General features: G+C 39.9%; 1 long non-coding RNA gene across 2 annotated transcripts; it reads left to right on the top strand.

Annotated features, from left to right (window-relative positions):
- The first annotated feature begins 2,659 nt into the window (after positions 1-2,659).
- On the top strand, positions 2,660-6,158 carry LOC141789266 (uncharacterized). 2 transcript variants are annotated; one of them, XR_012598191.1, is made up of 6 exons: positions 2,660-2,792; positions 4,045-4,228; positions 4,679-4,768; positions 4,856-5,014; positions 5,178-5,294; positions 5,414-6,158. It is a non-coding gene; the product is annotated as an uncharacterized LOC141789266 (long non-coding RNA). The 2 variants fall into 2 exon arrangements; XR_012598190.1 differs by lacking the exon at positions 2,660-2,792 and having other exon boundaries at positions 2,809-4,228.
- Positions 6,159-17,638: the final 11,480 nt, after the last annotated feature.

Genomic DNA, 17,638 nt, shown 5'->3' on the forward strand with positions numbered 1-17,638 from the left:
CAAAATTCAACAGACTTGGCCTGAAGTTTGTGATCAAAAGAGGATGAAGGGGAGGAGAGGGGGAGAAAGAGAGGAAGGTGGATCAATTATTTGAGTGATACCAAGAAGTTTGGTGGAATCCAAATATTTTGTTTAGAAGGAGCAGGTTTTTGTGCTGGTACCTGCCAAAACAGAACACCAGTGAGTCCAGAATGAAAGCCAAGTAGGGCACCAGCTCTGTGCATCTGTCCCCCCAAAAAAGTGAATGTGCTGACTTTTGGGGGAGATTCCAAATAAAGCAGAGGGAATGAGCAATGTCAATAAATCTGCTTATAATTTACCATCTGTCATAAGCAGTTTAATAGGAGATGCAATTTGCATGTTTGAAACCGACCATAAATTAACACATCTAGTCCCTACCTGATGAGTTGTATATGTTTTGTATAAGGTTACCTTGGTAACTCTTCAGTCCACAACATGCCTCTGCCCATGCGGATGCATTTTACTGTGTTTGTTTGATGTTTCCATGGCAATGGCGGTCCCTGCCGACCTTGGTCCTTCCGGGCCCCTATCCCCTATCTCTGCTTCTGTCCTTCTCTTTGCTCTGCAGCATGCAGCTAACTGAATGGCAGCTACTTCGAACTTGAGAGTCTTTATAGGTTTGGACATGATGACGTTGCAGCGGTGTGTTTTGGAGGCAGCTAAGCTCTTATTTGTTAGCAATTGTTAGAAGTAGCCGGAAAGATAAATAATGAAAGTTTTCATTTATAAGTGGAGGTTCTGCTTCCATAAACGCACCTTCTTTCAAGTGCAGTAGTCTGCAGAATATACTTAAATCATGCAAAGAATAAGGTTAGGTAGAAGTGGTAGCTTTCAATAGAAAGTTCAAATCAGTAAACAAATCCAAGAAATAATTTTCAGCAGAGAAAAACACGGATCTCCCTTTTCTCAGCTTGACTTTGTCAGCCGGCATGGTGTTGTAATTTTGAAGTGCTGCATATCAAATCAATCCTGGCTGATCTGATTGGGAAGCTGAGAAACACGTTTAGAAATAACCTCTAATCTCATTTTAAATTGTGGATTATGATCACACCTATATCTAAGAGTGGTACTTTTTCAAGATCACTTAGAAAGTCCTCACAGTTCCTTTAAGTGGGGTTAAAATATAAACGAACTTGTCCACTGAGCTTTAATTCAATCATTCCTCAATACAATCAGTATTTTGTAGACACACACTGGACGTTGAAAGTTATAGAGTGAATGAGTTTTCAGTAAAGGGTTTGTCCTTGGCAAGGAGTCAAAGTGACATTCTTTGTTTTATTTGATCCAGACATGTCATGCCCTGTCCTTGGCTGAACACATTTGCACACAAGCATCTGCCTTTAGCTGAGGTGCTCTTTCCCGCCAACAAGGTTTTATTTTCTGATGTAATTCTCCTCTTTACTCCCTATTTTTCAAAAAATTATCATCCAGCTTTAATATCTTGACATTGTTTGCACAGGTTATAGAGCTGACTGATTGATGGGGGAGCCCCAGGAACTCATTAGCACAGTCATGGAGGAAATAAGGTTGTAGAGAGTGCCCCTCCCTTTTGAAACAAGTTATCCAGGAGGTCTTAAAAAGTCTTAAAACATCTGAAATCCAATTATTTGAATTCCCAGGTCCTAAAATGTTTGAAATTGCATAAAATGTCTTAGGTACAATTTTGAAAGGTCTTAAAATATACTCACACAATTTTTATTCTAAAAAATGCATTAACTTCAGTCTCACTTTTAAATGTTTTGATTTCTGAGGACAGTGTAATATAATCACGAAACAGAAATAAAGAACATATGCAGCCTGGTCCAAATTTATCCAGCATGACCAGCTGGTGTGCTCTGTGCACGTTGTGGTGTGTTGAAGCCAAGTGACAACCGATCTAAAAATATGAGGTGTGGAAGTGCTAGAATCTGCTGTCTCTCGAGTGTCTGCTTGGGGCTGGCTCCAGAAATACCAGAAGTCACATACACACCAAGTCACAAAAGCTGCTTTCAATGGCAGAAATAAACATATTTACAGCCTGGTTGAAAAATATCTCCTGTCTGAATCGCTAATCACTGTTGGCCCACATTATAGGGGGGCATATCTTTTTCTAACCGTCAGTTAAGAAGATATGAAGATTCTGAGTTTGCCCAATCAGAGGCACAGCTCACCTCACATGACTGGAGGGCACCTTATAGCAGTTAGTATGGAGACTCAAAGCCTGCCCCACTTCCTACATGGTCATGCCAGCCAATTTACTTAAAAAATGTGGTTCAGAAACAGATAGGGGAGATTATGTCCATTTGTTATACAGTCTATGATTACGGTGGAGCACAGCAGAGGAGAAAAGTCGTTGCACAACATATTTAGTTCACGCAAGTCTGGTGCAGATACTGTGGAAAATACATTAAAATAACAGCTTTGTGTAACTCGCGGGGTGGGGTGGGATGGGATGGGATGGGATGGGATGGGATGGGGGTGGGCGTTGTCTCTCGCTACCGTACGGTCTATGTTCGCTACACAGTACAGCGCGCACGCACTGGGACTGGATCACACGACCGTTAGCACGGCCATGGCAGACAGCCAGGCACACAATGCATGGCGCACAGAGAGAGCATCTTGACTTTACCTGTACGGCTGGGACAAACAACTGCCCGTACGGGACGCGCCTCTTTTGGCTCTATTACGGGACGTCCCGGCTAATACGGGACAGTTGGCAATCCTGGTCTGGATCAGCACTTCTCCTCACACACTCTCTCCTGCTCAAATTGAAGCACGGGAGGCTACTGACTGTTAGTACATATACCGTCTTAACGTAACAAACTTTAATGTTAGTTACGCTTAATCAGAACTACACAAAAGCAGCATCAAACCGCCTGTTTCAGCGTATTTGCCCTGCTTTAACATCATGTCTGTATAGGCGTTCGAGAAAATGCTAACCGTTAGCTGACGCTAATGTATTCACGCTAAACTTTTAGCCCCGTTGTATTCAGTACCTGTGTTTTTAAACGGTTGGTTGCTTGTTTTGTGGTGTTCAGTTTTATTCAGAGGATGTGAACAGGCTATATGACCTCACTGTTTGTCTCCAAACTGATTCACTGGTAGCTGTCAGCTGCTTCATAAACACAGTGTTGGAAAGGGTGTGTTTGATGTATTCCCCCTGTCTGCCTCATTTGTAAAAAAAAAAGCTATTTCTAGATATGTCAGTCAGACACAAGATTTAATTCTTTCAGGAAGTAGTGAAAATACAAGGGAGAAAAAATGCCCAGTTATTATAATGTGACTTTTTTTTCTGTGGATTGTTTGTATGAAAGTCTGTCTGTTTTTGTGCTGCATCACACCAACCTGGTGGCAGAGGTGACAGGCAGAAGAATATGGAAAAAGTCAAAATGGCAGAGGCATAGACTGTAGAAGGGTGATGCATTACATTTTCTTTTTTTTAAAGCCATGCATAAATTGTAGTAAAACAGTGGGATAAGGTCTGATTTGAATAACTATTTTTCCATAAATAACATACATTGTACAGTGTAGAATTATCTTGATAGTTGGTCTTCAAGTTGTCCATGGGGTTCAGATTTTAAAACTCCTACAGGACAAACTGATTGACAGCTCTGCTGGGGATAACCGATGCCCTCCCTGATAAAATTTCAGTCACATTCTTTTTTTTCAGTTTAAGGCATGCATTGGAATCCCATGTCAAACATTTTGTATCCCGCTGTGAAAGAGCTGTGGGCTGTGTACCGTCAGTCCATTCTCTCTCCAGAAAACAGAGAACAGCTTTCATGAGAGGCTCTACGGGCCTCTCGTCCAATCAGGCGAACATCCTGCAATTCCTGACTTGCACTGCTCGGGGTAACAGAGTGTGTGGAAACATTTTTTATATGTTTACTTCATCATCCCCATAAATAACTTCAGCCATGTTTCGGAGTAATACAACGTCCTCAGTTCGAGGGTGAACTTCACTGTTCCCTTTCTTCTCTACATGGTTTCTGAAGTCACACACTTTCTCCTTTTTTATTCCAGTTTTTTACCGTTTTGTTCCAGCTCCAGGCATGGATTATAAACATGTTTTGCAGAGTTCCTGTTGGTGACGCCCACAGAGGGAGGGATTCCCCTCATTTGAACTATAGCGATCAGCATTAAATACATTTTCTCAGTCTGTTCTCCTTCGTCATCATGATGAAGCTGACTCTGTTTGTTCCTCTCATCTGGATGCTTTTCAGCACTGGTAACTTACCTCTTTCCCATCAGACTTAATGCATGTGTTAGAGCTTTGATTCAACCTCGAATGATTTGGTTCAAAACTATCACGTACAGATATGAGTAAGGTTAGAGTTGGTTTACAGACAGCAGAGTGATTTGTCTGGTTCATCTCTTGTTCAGTTTGGGATCATGTTTTGTGAACTGCTGGTTGTAAGGAGTGGAATCTCCACAGGGTGAACAAAACCCGGTGAAGAAGCAGGGCGGTCCGGTCCCTCCCTGATCAGGCTTTAAAGAGCCAAACAAGCTGAGACCAAAGTCTGCATGTTTATCTCTGTTGGCATTTTTAACTCTTTTATAAAACAACCGCTGCAACCGATGAAATATTTTCTTTCCATTACAGCAGCCCTGCAATGCTGCCAAAGCATGTGTTTTTCATTAGTGCACATATTTTGTCTCTCTTTCCGCCGCTCTACAGCTGATGCTCTGAAGTGTGTGCAGGATTCCTCCTTTTTAGAACAGTATCCTTGTAAATCTGACGAGCAATGTTTAACATTTGCCTTCCAAGGTAAGTGTTTTTTGATTCATTTATTGTGTTAATTTAAGATGAAAGATCCTCCATGGGTCCATGTACCCTTTAACTTTTTGTGCTAAGATTTTAGATTCAGTCGTCTGGCAGAGAATATTACCAGAAGGATCTGTATACCGTCTTCCAACTGCAACCAATCATTATCACTGGGCATTGATAGTATGAGGCAGACTGCATCTCTTCAGTGCTGTTCAACGGACCACTGCAACGGCAAAGATATCCCTTGTAATCATACTTTATTGTTTTCTCTGCCAGGAATGTACTGCTTTAAAACTTTCTTTGCAAATTTTAAAATATATACACACAGGTACACACAACACTAAGATGTAATATCTCCAGTAGACATCCCCATGTGAATTTGAGTCACATGTCTTTCTTCCTCTTTCAGATCTTGATGAACAGAAACCAAACGGCCTGCAGTGTTACACCAGTTATCCATGGTCTGAGTCTGAACTGGTGAAACATCAGTGTGTGGGCATTGAGGACCGTTGTATCTTTGTAAACGGTGAGTCCTCATGATGCATTTCTTAGCCTGTCTCACTGAATGTTTCACTGCTCTCCTCTAGTGGTGCTTTTAAGAATAGAACAAAATGGAAAGACTAACTTCTTTTTATTCATCCGCAGTGACTCGCAATGGTGTAACGTATCCACTCCAGGGCTGTGCATCTGCAAGCCTCTGTGAAGGTGACACTGAGCTGAAATTGGGTGCTTTAATCTATCAAGTCTTCAGTAGTGATCTATCACGGTTCTCTGTTCCTGAATGTTGCGAAACAAGCCTGTGTAACTCAGCTCCATCAGCAAAAATTGGCTTTGTTTCTATGCTGCTTGGTCTGCTTGAATTTTCTGTCTTTTGAAACCAAAACCAGCTTGTCATGGAAGTAAAATAATGAAAAAGACACAAAAATACCTGGATTCTTTATTCATTTTGATCTCCTTTTTATGTGCATTTATTCAATTTTGGATATCACTGTAAGCATGACCACTCCTGTGTGGGGGCCAATCTCAATTCTGTGAGATTTAGCTTTGTATTGTTTTATGACACTTGTTAGTAAATTGTTTATCTAAAGTTACTGTTAAGAAATTTGCTGATTATGAAGCAGACTAAAACTCATGCCGGTGCCTTGTTACAACTAATTAAGTTAAATAAAACCATTGGTATAAAGGCCGACAGTTTATTTTGATTAGTTCAATGCCTGAAACACTTGCTACATAAACGGGCTTTTTTCCATCTGGTTTTCCTGGTTTTTCTTCTTTGCCTGTTAGTGCCTGTCTGTGATACATTGGACTTGTTTTATTGTTTTCTGTAAGCACATCTCATTTCTAGTGCTGTTTCCCATCCTTATTCGTTTTTCTTTTGTGTTCGTGTGCCCTGCCCTGATCTGTTTCATCTGTTAAGTTGTAAACTGTGCTACCAGTGGTTCTCCTTGTGTTTTGTAGAGATTCAATGAGACAATTTCTTGGATTAGTCAATGGAGATTTCTGTCTTTTGACTTTCGGTTATGAAAAGCAGTGCAGTTTCTTTAACTTAAGTTTTAGCTCTTATCTCAGCCAAAAGTTTTGCCAAGTTATACTGTAACAAAAAAGCAGGATGAGATAGTTATTTATTAAAAGAAACCACTGACACATATTCAGGATAGGATCAGTAAAGAGGTAAGATATTGCTGCATTTCTGTATGTACAGAAATATAACCAAAACCTGGGCCTAACTGCAGTGGGACTTCTAACAAAACAGATCTCAAACTGACCAAGGGTTTGCAGCAAAAGCTCCCTGGAATCAGCCTTTAACTCTTTAACTTTTGAAGATTACCAAACTTTCTGACCCAGCAGAAAAGGATTTTTGATGGCAATCAGCAATCTGGCGGTTCCGGTCTGCTGTGCGAATGAGGGCAGTATTGATGTCCCTCCAGACCTTAATGACATCCCTAATGATGGACTGAAGGCACTGCACAGGGGACAGAGGAGGCTGATAACCGAGCATTCCTTTAACAGTGACCTACCAGTGGCTGAGCTAGTGAGTGAGTTGTGAGAAGAGTTTGTTTTCTGGAAGCCTGTGGAAGAGGAACAAATGCGAAGATTAAATATATGTCACGAAAAATGATGACAGAAGTTACTGTGCAAACATGACTGACACAACAAACGATCAAGTTTCTTTTGAGCATGCAGAACAAAAAAGAAAAAACAGACTCAGTGTGCAAAGGCCTTAAGATCCCAAAAATGAATTTTATCAGGGTTTGTGTGGGGCCAAAGTCACCAAAAGTTGCTTAAATACACATTTTACTCAAACTTGAGGTAAAAAATTGTGCTGAAAAGGAAAAGTCAAGAACATAAAGTGTTTTATGCAATGAGGGAATCTTTCTACATCTGACTGACACTGGTCATCTGATGCAAGGTGCCCTAAGAACATATGTGTGTGTGAGTTTGTGTGTGTGTGTGTGTGTGTGTGTGTGTGTGTGTGTGTGTGTGTGTGTGTGTGTGTGTGTGTGTGTCCAGGTGGGTGGTATTGGGTTTCCTAAGCAGCTACTAATTCTTTACCTTACACCCTGACCTCCTTAGTCCGTGACCCGAACAGAGCGGAGGAAGGCGGCTCCTCATCCACTTCACTGGACCTGGCCATGGTTGTAAAAAATGTGTGTGTGTGTGTGTGTGTGTGTGTGTGTGTGTGTGTGTGTGTGTGTGTGTGTGTGTGTGTGTGTGTGTGTGTGTGTGTGTCTTAGATAGATCAACCATAATGAACCTGTGTCTTTATAAATATTAGATGTAAAGTGGGAAAGGATTTTTCACCGGGAAGATGAAGAACAAGAGGCAGGCAAAGGATTGTGGATTGTTTTTCAGTTTATCAAAATTCAACAGACTTGGCCTGAAGTTTGTGATCAGAAGAAGACGAAGGGGTGGAGATCAATTTTTTGAGTAACAAGTAACTTTCTAGAGTCCAAAAGTTTTTTTCAGAAAAAGCAGGTTTTGTGCAGGTACCTACCAAAACTGAACACCAGTGAGTCCAGGATGAAAGCCAGGTGCACCTACATCCGTCTTTCTAAGTAGTGAAGGCACTGATTTTTGGGGGGGATTCAAAATAAAGCAGAGGGAATGAGCAATATCAATAAATCTGGTTACAATTTGTTGCAGAAGAAAAAATATGTATAAGCAGCTAAGATCAAACTGCACTGACAGGTTCCTGTGTGCTGCAAAATCAGTACTCCATGCTCACCTGCAACCCAGTGTGCACAGGCTCAGTGTACCGAATGGTTACAGTGGGTTGTCCTGTTTCCACAAATGCCTGAATATTCAGGACTCTTATCCTAAATGCATCCAGTGCTTATTATGACAGTGACACCATAGTGCACAATTTTTTTGAATTTGAAAAAAAAAGAAAAAGAAATGTATGAAAACAGATTAAGCACATTAGTGGTATTATTCTCCTGTTATTATAATTCATCCAGTATCCCGGTGAAAAAAAAAAAAAAGACTCTTGTCTTTTGGGCTGACCACGTCAATGTGATGTGCAGAAACAGTGAGTATATCCTGCCCTCTAGTGTTTGATTTCTGAACTTTCAGTTTATCCTATCATTTTTGCTATGTATCAGTTTTTCCATTTAATTAAAGGAATTATGAGCAGTTTGACAAAAGATACAGTTTGCATGTTTGAAACCAACCCCAGAGTAACACATCCAGACCCTTCCTGATGAGTTGTATGTGTTTTGTATAAGGTTACCTTGGTAACTCTTCAGTCCACAACATGCCTCTGCCTGTGTGAATACATTTTAGTGTGTTTGTTTGATGTTTCCATGGCAATGGCGGCCCCTGCCGACCTTGGTCATTCCGGGCCCCTATCCCCTGTCTCTGCTTCTGTCCTTCTCTTTGCTCTCCAGCTTGTGCCTAACTGAATGGCAGCTGCTTCGGTCTTGAGTGTCTTTATAGGTTTGGACATGATGACGTGGCAGCGGTGTGTTTTGGAGGCAGCTAAGGTCTTATTTGTTTTCACTTAGCAATCTTTAGGACCAGCCATAAAGATAAATACTGGAAGCTTTCATTTATAAGTAGAGGTTCTGCTTTCATAAGCATACCTTATTTCAAGTGCAGTAGTCTGTAGAATATACTCAAAGCATGCAAAGGACAAGGTTGAGTAGAAATGGTTGCTTTAAATAGAAAGTTTGATTAGAGTTTATGCGCACATAAATTGTGCTCAGGTGTAGAATGCATGTGGAAGACGTATTCACAGCCGCATTCTGAAGATAGAAAACGGTCATGCTTCAAATGTCTCTAGAATAAGGAAAATTGATGACACTCTTTGGCTGCTTGTTAAACCACTGGCACAATTTGATAGAAGAATTTGACACAAAAGTTGACTGAGTGCAAAAGCAGTGTGAGCGTCATGCAGCGGCCAGCCAGGTCACAGGTGTGCATGTCGAAATGTAGAAATGTGATAATCTTATCAGGAGGACCCCTGGTTGAACTTTTAAAGGATTGATTAGATCAAGAGTAAGACAGCTGAGGGAGTTTGTGAAAGACTTAGCCAGCATCAGAGTGATAAATTGTACTTGCTGAGCTAGACTTGCAGCATTTTCTGTCCTTGTCTCTGTAAATGAGCAAACATCTTGTTTTTGACTGTGTGGTGCAAGATTCATGCTGCAGCATTAGTGACTCATCACACTATTTATTTAACACCCTGTCTACCTTACAGGCCTCTGCAGCCTCCATGCCTGAGGCAGCAAACCTGTCCATCCATCAGCGCTTCTAAGCCTCCTAATAGTCCGCTCAGTTTAAACGACAGGCCTTTCATCTGCCTCTCTGCCCTCTCCAGCAACATGACTTTAATGGCCCTGACATCATGTAAGCCGCGGCAGCTGGCTGTTTCGGTACAGGAGCGAGTGTGCATGAGTGTGTGTTTGTGGACAGGTAGTTGTTGGTACCTGCATGATGGCGTGGCTCTAATCCATGTTTGTTCTGCTCCAGCACCAAGAGAGAATGTCTCACACATATACACACACACAGGGCACACCTGCAGCCTGACACACACTCTGAACTTCACATTTGCTATGCATCAAAAAGTAGGAGTGGATCATACATCCTGTTTGTGCAGAGGGACATATTTTTTCATCAGAGGCCATGATTAGGATCTTCAAGGGATTTGCTTGAATGCTGGTTGGTGATAACACACTTCTTGTATCACTTGTAGCTCAGTTGTTTAAACTGCAGGATAGAAGAAGTGTCGTTAACTTTGGTGAAAAAACAGTTGTATTAATAAAAGATGCACTATAGCTGTACATTGAGAGATGTGCTAATTTTCATACATAATTTACACTTTTAACTCAAACTCTTGAAATTTGTAATTGAATATGCATATATGATGTTCACTCATTCAGATATTTGCAGTTAATGTCGACATAAGAATACCACCAGCAGTCACTGTTGACAAAACATGAAAAATCTGATTTGGCCTGTTAAAGTCTGACTACAACGTCTGGTGATTGAGACACACATACCAGTCAGTCAGTGAGCTAATCTAAGAGAGAAGCCGACAAGAGGGGGAAAGAGAGACCACCAACAGAGTTTCAGAGTCTATCTTAAACTGTGTGTGGGAGAGAGGCTGCCGTTATCGCTCCACAGCTTTGATATGAGACTGAGTTTGAGCTGAAGTGGAAAGATTTGCACAGTTGGTTTCACAACTTCTCTTATCAGCGCCGACTGAAGTAAGGCCTGATACTACTACTGCTACTGTGTCTGAGTGTGTATGTGTGTGAGCGTGCACAGAATGGGAGAATATCAGCACAAGCATGAAGCCATAAATTGTATGATCAGAAGGTATGTGGATGAAATTAATGGACACAAACTCACAGCATCTTAAGCTTCCTGATTCTGAACTTGTGCGTAGGAGGGACAGTGATAACCTTTTCTTTAAACTAGGTCTAAAAGTCACACTCAGAGTCGGTTGTGGGAGCAGATTTGTTCAACTGATTTAATGACAGATTATCACAATGGGAAGTAATCTGACCAATTTCAAGCCAAAGGGTCAAACCAAATGACATTTCCAGGTCATACCCAGATGGAAATTTTTAGAAAGGGAATTTTTGATTTACTCAAAAGGTCATTTTTCAACCTCTAGAAGCAATTTGCACTGAAAGTTAGGCATATCAATATAGTATATATTGTTAGCCATAAGCTTGGGAGCCAACAAAAATGACTTTTTTTTATCTGAAATCTATTCTCACTTTGAATTTCTGCTCTGTTGTGTTTCTAACCTCACCCACTAAGGAAGTTTCACTGCTTTTTAAACAACTTAAAACTTTTTTTTCAGTGTGGAATCAAAGACATACTGCTGCTTGACTTGAATACTTTTTAATAACCATCAAAACTACGCAAAGTAAACCGGTTGGTTAAAAACTCCATCTAAAACTGTTTATATAAGCTCTGAAAGGTTATTTTAAAAGCATTTATTAATGTTTTTCATCTCTTTGTGGGATATTGCCTTAGACTGGAAGTACAGAGGCACACCTGGAAATCAGGACAGACTTAACACACATATTGAGAAGTGGATCTATGAGGAGTTGGTGCCACCTAAGTTGAGATTGTTAGAGTAGAAGAGAGGTAAAAGAAGAAATAAAATGTATGGTTCCCTGTGCATCTCTCCTTTGCTACATACAGAATCAGGTGTGCGTTTGGAAGCAGACACACCAGCATGTTTATCTGAAGCCTCCATCAGGCACAGACCAAACATTCGCTTTACCTACTTCTCCCTCTTCTCCTCTTTTCCTCTCTGTCCCTCACTCTACCCACATAACTTTTCTTCTGAAGAGGCAGCATGCGGCCAAACTTCTTCCACTATCAAAGACACAGCAGGGCAGTGAGGGGGGACAGGGGCTTTTGAAAAGTGTCTGTATATACACGTGTATGTGTGTGTAGGTGTATGAGGGTGTGGGGCCTGCTTCAAAGAGAACAGAGTCTCTTAGTGGACTCTCTTTATTTTGTAAATACCTAATTCTGTTGAGGCTTTTGAAATTATTACTTGACTAGACATGTTTGTCCAAACAGGGGAAAATGAATGATTGATGACAAATTTGTGAATTATTTTACAAAATTACAAAAAAGGATAGTTCAGATGTGTATTAAAAGACAAAAAAATATATAATAGGACAGGTGTTTGAGACCAAGTAGATGAGAAAACAGGTAAATAATGAAGAGAGTATAAAGGGTGTCAAATTGTGCAAGTGCTTTGACTCCAGTCTCTGGCAAAAATAATTAAGAAAAAAAAATGTTTACCAAGTTGATCTTCAAAAAAAAGAAGGTGCAATATACAGTAGAAGTAAAAGTTTAATGTGATATTAGCTCAGTATTGTATTTTATCTGTAATTTCTGTTTGGTACTCTTTAAAGTCTGAATACTCTTCATATCATAAAATTTAAAGGCTCAACCATGGGTAATAACATTTTATCTATTTACTTACTTATTTATTTATCTATTTATTTATTTATATTTTTTTAATGTTTCTGTCATTACCTCTCTAGAATCAGGTGTGATTATTTGGATTTGGGGGAACTCAGGCCCTTTTTATGTATTTTACATTTTGATGGATATCAATGTTGAGATATCCAATAAAATTAAACTTATACAACTTGGTTTGATATTCATATGTACATTTAAATTCATGGTTACTTTTGATAGACATGGGTAACAATGGCTAATACATTGTTGTGTAAACTGATTCACGATGTTTTGTAACATTCAGCTTAATTAACTTTAGAAATATAGATTATAATATACGACAAGTGAAATATAAAAAGAGAAATTATTATTATTTTTTTCATCATTTAAGTATTTTTGGTAAAGTTCTTCCAACCACTAGATGGCGATATACCCTCAGCAATCAGCACGACGCAGGGCCGCTCATGTTAAGAACTCCACTGGTATTTACCTGCTTTAGCAGCTCTCATGTTGGACAGCACACCTCCTAAAGGTAATTATTTATCATGATTTTTGCTTCTGTCTTATTATACCTGTGTTTATGTGTGAATGTGTCTTTCCAGGGGGGTTGTATAACTCCACAACCTGCCGTTTGTCACTCTACGCTCGTGTATAGCTCTCTTTGCATTGGCCTGGCAAACCTGCACGCAAATACACAGCAAACTCTCCATGTTTACCTGCCGTGTGTCTGAGGCAGCTGCTGACTCTTTGTGATGACTAAAACCCCAACCCAGTGCAAACATATAATCTGCACACACATTAAACACATACACATTAAGCACAGCCCCTGAATCTAGGAGACCTTCCTGCTCTGCTTTTTAAAATTTGGACAAATATTTGCTTCTTAATGCTTCAACGATAGTTTGCTGAATTTTCTGTTTCATCTATTGTGACTTCTGATCGCCTGTAAACACAGAGGTTTACTCTAATGTTCTTCAGGGACAAAGAGAGGGAGGAGCAGGGAGCAGGAGCTGGTAAAAGGTTGGCCATTGTCCAGCTGTAGACATGATGATGAATGTTCAGGTTTTACTTTTACGCTCTTTCTCTCATCAAATCCCATCCAGGTGTGTCTGTGTGGGACTTCTGGCTTGTCCAAGACTTTAAAGGACTCACAGGTTTTACTTTTTTTTCTCTTTTAATGGTTGTTGGTAATAGCTATTGGGCAACAGACAGACATCAGACATCAAACATCACTGACTTACTCTTCTTTTAAAAGGAGCTAATTTTTAATGATTGCAGTTGGGTAGATACTGGACATTAACAGAACAGGTTAACGTATAGCAACTACAGCATTTTGTGTTTTGCAGTTTGTTAAAGACAGTAATCTTGCAGTTGTTCATTATGGGTCTACAGCACGTAAAGGTCAAACTATAGGGGTTTTATGTATAACAGATATTTTAGGGTCTTTTGGGGCTAAGTCACATAATTCAAAAAGGAATGTGAAATTGTACTTTCAGCACAAACAAAACTTTTTCTCATGTCACTTGAATAAAATGTTACATGGATCAAAGAGGCCCTTTGTTCAATAAAAGCCAGCTTTATGGAGACAGTTGAAAAAATATAAGTTGAATAGAATAGTTAGAATAGTTGTTGACTGAAAAGTAATGCAACAGTTTTACAATCACTTCAAACTTGTATGTTAAGCCCATAAGCCTTACACTGGGTTATGGGCTACATGTTGTTCGATCACCGATAAAGCTGATGTGACAAACATTTCAATGGCTAAGTGCGGGAATCAGCTAAGTTGACAAGGTGTGTTTGCACACAGAGGAGATTTACTGGCACCTATACAAAAAACATTTGTATCAAACATTAGTCTTCCGAGGTAAACACACGCACACCGTCAGACTTGCAGTTAAAATAAATAATTTTATTGCATAATGTTTCAGTATTAGACCTTTATCAGGCAAACAATTTGATCAAGGGATGGAGCGTGTTAAATAGGAGGTGGTGGCCTCACACCTGCAGACACTTTCTCATCATGACTTAAAAAAAAAGAGTTGATCAAAACAGATAATAAGGATTAAGTTACCTGGCTGAAAGAGTTAATGTGACAAAAACCGAACCAGAAAAACAGTTTACTAAAATTTGTGACCTTTCAGCTCTGTTTTTAGTCACCACCACTACCAGAAAGAGTTACATGAAGCTTTAGTTGCTAACTGTTACACTTAGTCAGGCTTTTAGTTACTTTGTCTGCTGTTTGGTCTGGGTTTAGACTGGACATAATGACCCGTAGAGCCTTGAACTCAGGAAAGACACTGATATATTAGACATAATATTTTGACAGTGAATAGAATATGTATGATAAATCTGCTTCATATGAGCCCTTTAAGTGATTCACATCCTCAAACTTTATTCCACTTTCTATAAGGTGGTCATGGGCAGGGAGTCTGGGCCTGTGACATCCAACAGCAGGGAAATTAGACGTGGTGATTAAAGATGATGGCTGTTAGGAGGAGAGAAATGTCTCCCTTCCTCTTGTTTTGCCCGTCTCTCCTCTCTCCTTTAGCCTGTCTTACTCTCGTCTCGCTCTGGCTTTACTATCAATGGGAGCTTTCACTTTGCTTTGCATGATAAATATGATGGCTGTGTGTGTGTATGTGTGTGTGTACGACTGAGTCCAACAGTCCACTCCAATGCATGAGTGGCTTGGAGTGATGCCAGCATGTAAAACCTAGCAACAAGATTTGACTTGGCCCGCTGAGAGAGAGCGAGACAGAGCTGGCATGTGCACAGTATGGGCATATGGATCTTTGTTTGTCCATTTTGGACCATTTAGTCATTCTGTCACTCCAACTGGACTACTTAGCGAATTGGTGCTACTTCTGGTTCTGAATTACACACAACCACACACACACACGCACACGCAGACACACACAAGTGAGCCAAGACTTGACTCTGCTGCTTTACAGTCTGTTACTGTTCACATGGCCTGAATGAAATGAAGAACCTCTTCCAAGTAATCCTTTTAACCAACATGTGTGATCCCTGGCTCTCTCTGACGCCGCCTTCAAGCTATCAGGGTTCAGGCCAAGTCAAGTCAGTTTACAGCCTCTGGGGCTTTTCCTGACTATCAACACTGGATCAGCTACGAGGCAGGCAGCTCCAGCACTGATTTCCATCCACTCCTGAATCCAGCACAATACATATTTGGTTGATTTAGAGACTGGCCTGCATTTCTCATCTGTCTCATGTGTCATGAGTCACCCTGATCGCAATTTTGGGATGTGCTCTGTCAGGCTTTCGCCAAAATTTACTAATGAATAGAAAAATGGCATTCAGAGTCAACCTCAAGGTGATGACATGAGCTGATTCACAAGTGTCTGTTGAATTGCAGTTCGTTTTTATGTTGGACAACCTGTAAGTGTAATCTATCATTTAGAGTCTGACAGTGACTGTGGGAGTGATTGCTTGAAATGAATTTATCCAACTTTTTATGTCCTGATACCAAAAATTATATTTTAGCTTTGGCATTGGCCGGCACTTGTGTGATATGTTGCCAATATGAATTTAACATTCTGTGTCCCTCAATACAGGGATGATGACAACTTTAGACATTTCTGACTTTGTGAACCAAAGGAAAATGAAAAATATATTAAAACTAACTGTATAATTTTTTATGGGATTATAAATATGTAAATGTAGCTTAAATGCCCAATACTAACAGGAAAAGAAATCTAACTGCAAACATTAGCTGTGGATAAGTGAGGAATTAAACTTGCACTTATTGAAAGTTGCCTTCAGCATTGTTGGGGAAACAAGCGTTCAATACCTCAAAACTACTTAGCAGTTATCTTTCTTCATGCTACGTTAGCTCTGCCAAGCAAAAGTGCACAGACTTTGCAGTGTTGATAATATACTGTAAACTACTACTACTACTTTGCACAGGAGGGTATAGAACTAAGTTGAAAAGATCAGCCCTATGGATTAGAGATAAACTGATATGTTTTTTTCAGGGCCAATACCAATGATGAAGATCAGTAGTCAAGGAGGTGGATAACAAGGGATGTTCGGTACAATTTTTTATGCAGACCAATACCAGTACGAGTACTCCTTCTTGAGTACTCACCGATACTAAGTACCGATACTACTAGCACTCTTGATACATAAAATTTCAATTAACAGTTACAGATCATTTTGATCAAAGACAGCTCATTCATTTTGCGATTGAGTCCAAATAAAACACCAACAACCCTCTTTGTCTTTAGAATTTTTTTGATAAATATTAAAAAAAAATATATCAAAAGTACACAATAAAACTAACAACTGTCAGAGTTTTAGTATTTTTTAAAGTAAACTAAAGTGCAAAATAAAAAAAGTTTAACTTTTAACTCTTCCTGGTTCGTTCATATTGTCTGAAAAGGACCTGATGCACATTTGCAGTGGTGTTAAACAATTAGCAGCATCTAGTGGTGAGGAGGACTTGTTCGACGTAATATTTTTTTGGCTAGAGTATCTGCAGCCTTCATGAGTACCAATACCTTGAAAAAAGGCCGGTATCGGTCTGATACCAATACCTGGTATCGGTATCAGGACATCCCCACCGATAATCAATACTTGGGGCTGATATTCATTTGCAGTAAAGTTGAAAAATACTGGCATCAAAATTTGGGATTAGCACTAAACTTTGTTTAAACCCCTTTAAGCATGTGTTTATAAAACAGCTCTCAAGCTAAGCAGCTGTTTTATAAAAGTTAATGAAAACTTAAAAAAATTGCTTTCTAAAGTCTGTACAGTAAGTCAAGTTCCAAAAAGTGGCTCTGTGTGTTACCAATCAGATTGTAATGTGGGTGGGACAATGCTAGAGACAGAGTAGCAAGTACAGACAGAGAGGCGTGGCTGTAGTGGAGCCAAAATAACACAGTCTTAAATTTAATTTCTTATCGGCCACCACATGAAAAAAGGCAGATGCCAAATTGCCCCAAAAAGCCAAATACAGGGCCAATAAGGGGGGGGGGGGGGGGGGGGGGGTTTGTAGCTTTTTGAAGCATATCAGCAGTAGCCTTTTTTAATCTGGTGGCTGATAATGGGCCTGACCGATAATTGGCCCAACCAACAATCGGTCTATCCCTACTATGGATTTGCCCTTTGTTGCTGATATCCCATCTTACTTTTTGAGTTTGTGATGCACTGATACCCAATACCTGATATTAGGATTGGATTAATTCATCATGACTGTATACTACCAATGAATCAGAGTCAAATATGTTAAATACTCTAAATGCCCTGATTCAACACATTCTCCACTGAAAACCCTCTCTATTTCTACGTGTATTATATTCTTTCTTCTTTGTGCTTTTTTCAATATACATGAATCCCTTTTGCCGCGCTTTTATCATGGCTATGTGTTGGTTTGTTTGCATCACAGTTAAAACAATGGTTATAATTATAGCC

This window comes from Halichoeres trimaculatus, unplaced genomic scaffold (assembly GCF_033239565.1).
Source record: "Halichoeres trimaculatus isolate MK-OKI-2021-1 unplaced genomic scaffold, fHalTri1.1 fHalTri1_scaffold_4, whole genome shotgun sequence".
Taxonomy (NCBI): domain Eukaryota; kingdom Metazoa; phylum Chordata; class Actinopteri; order Labriformes; family Labridae; genus Halichoeres; species Halichoeres trimaculatus.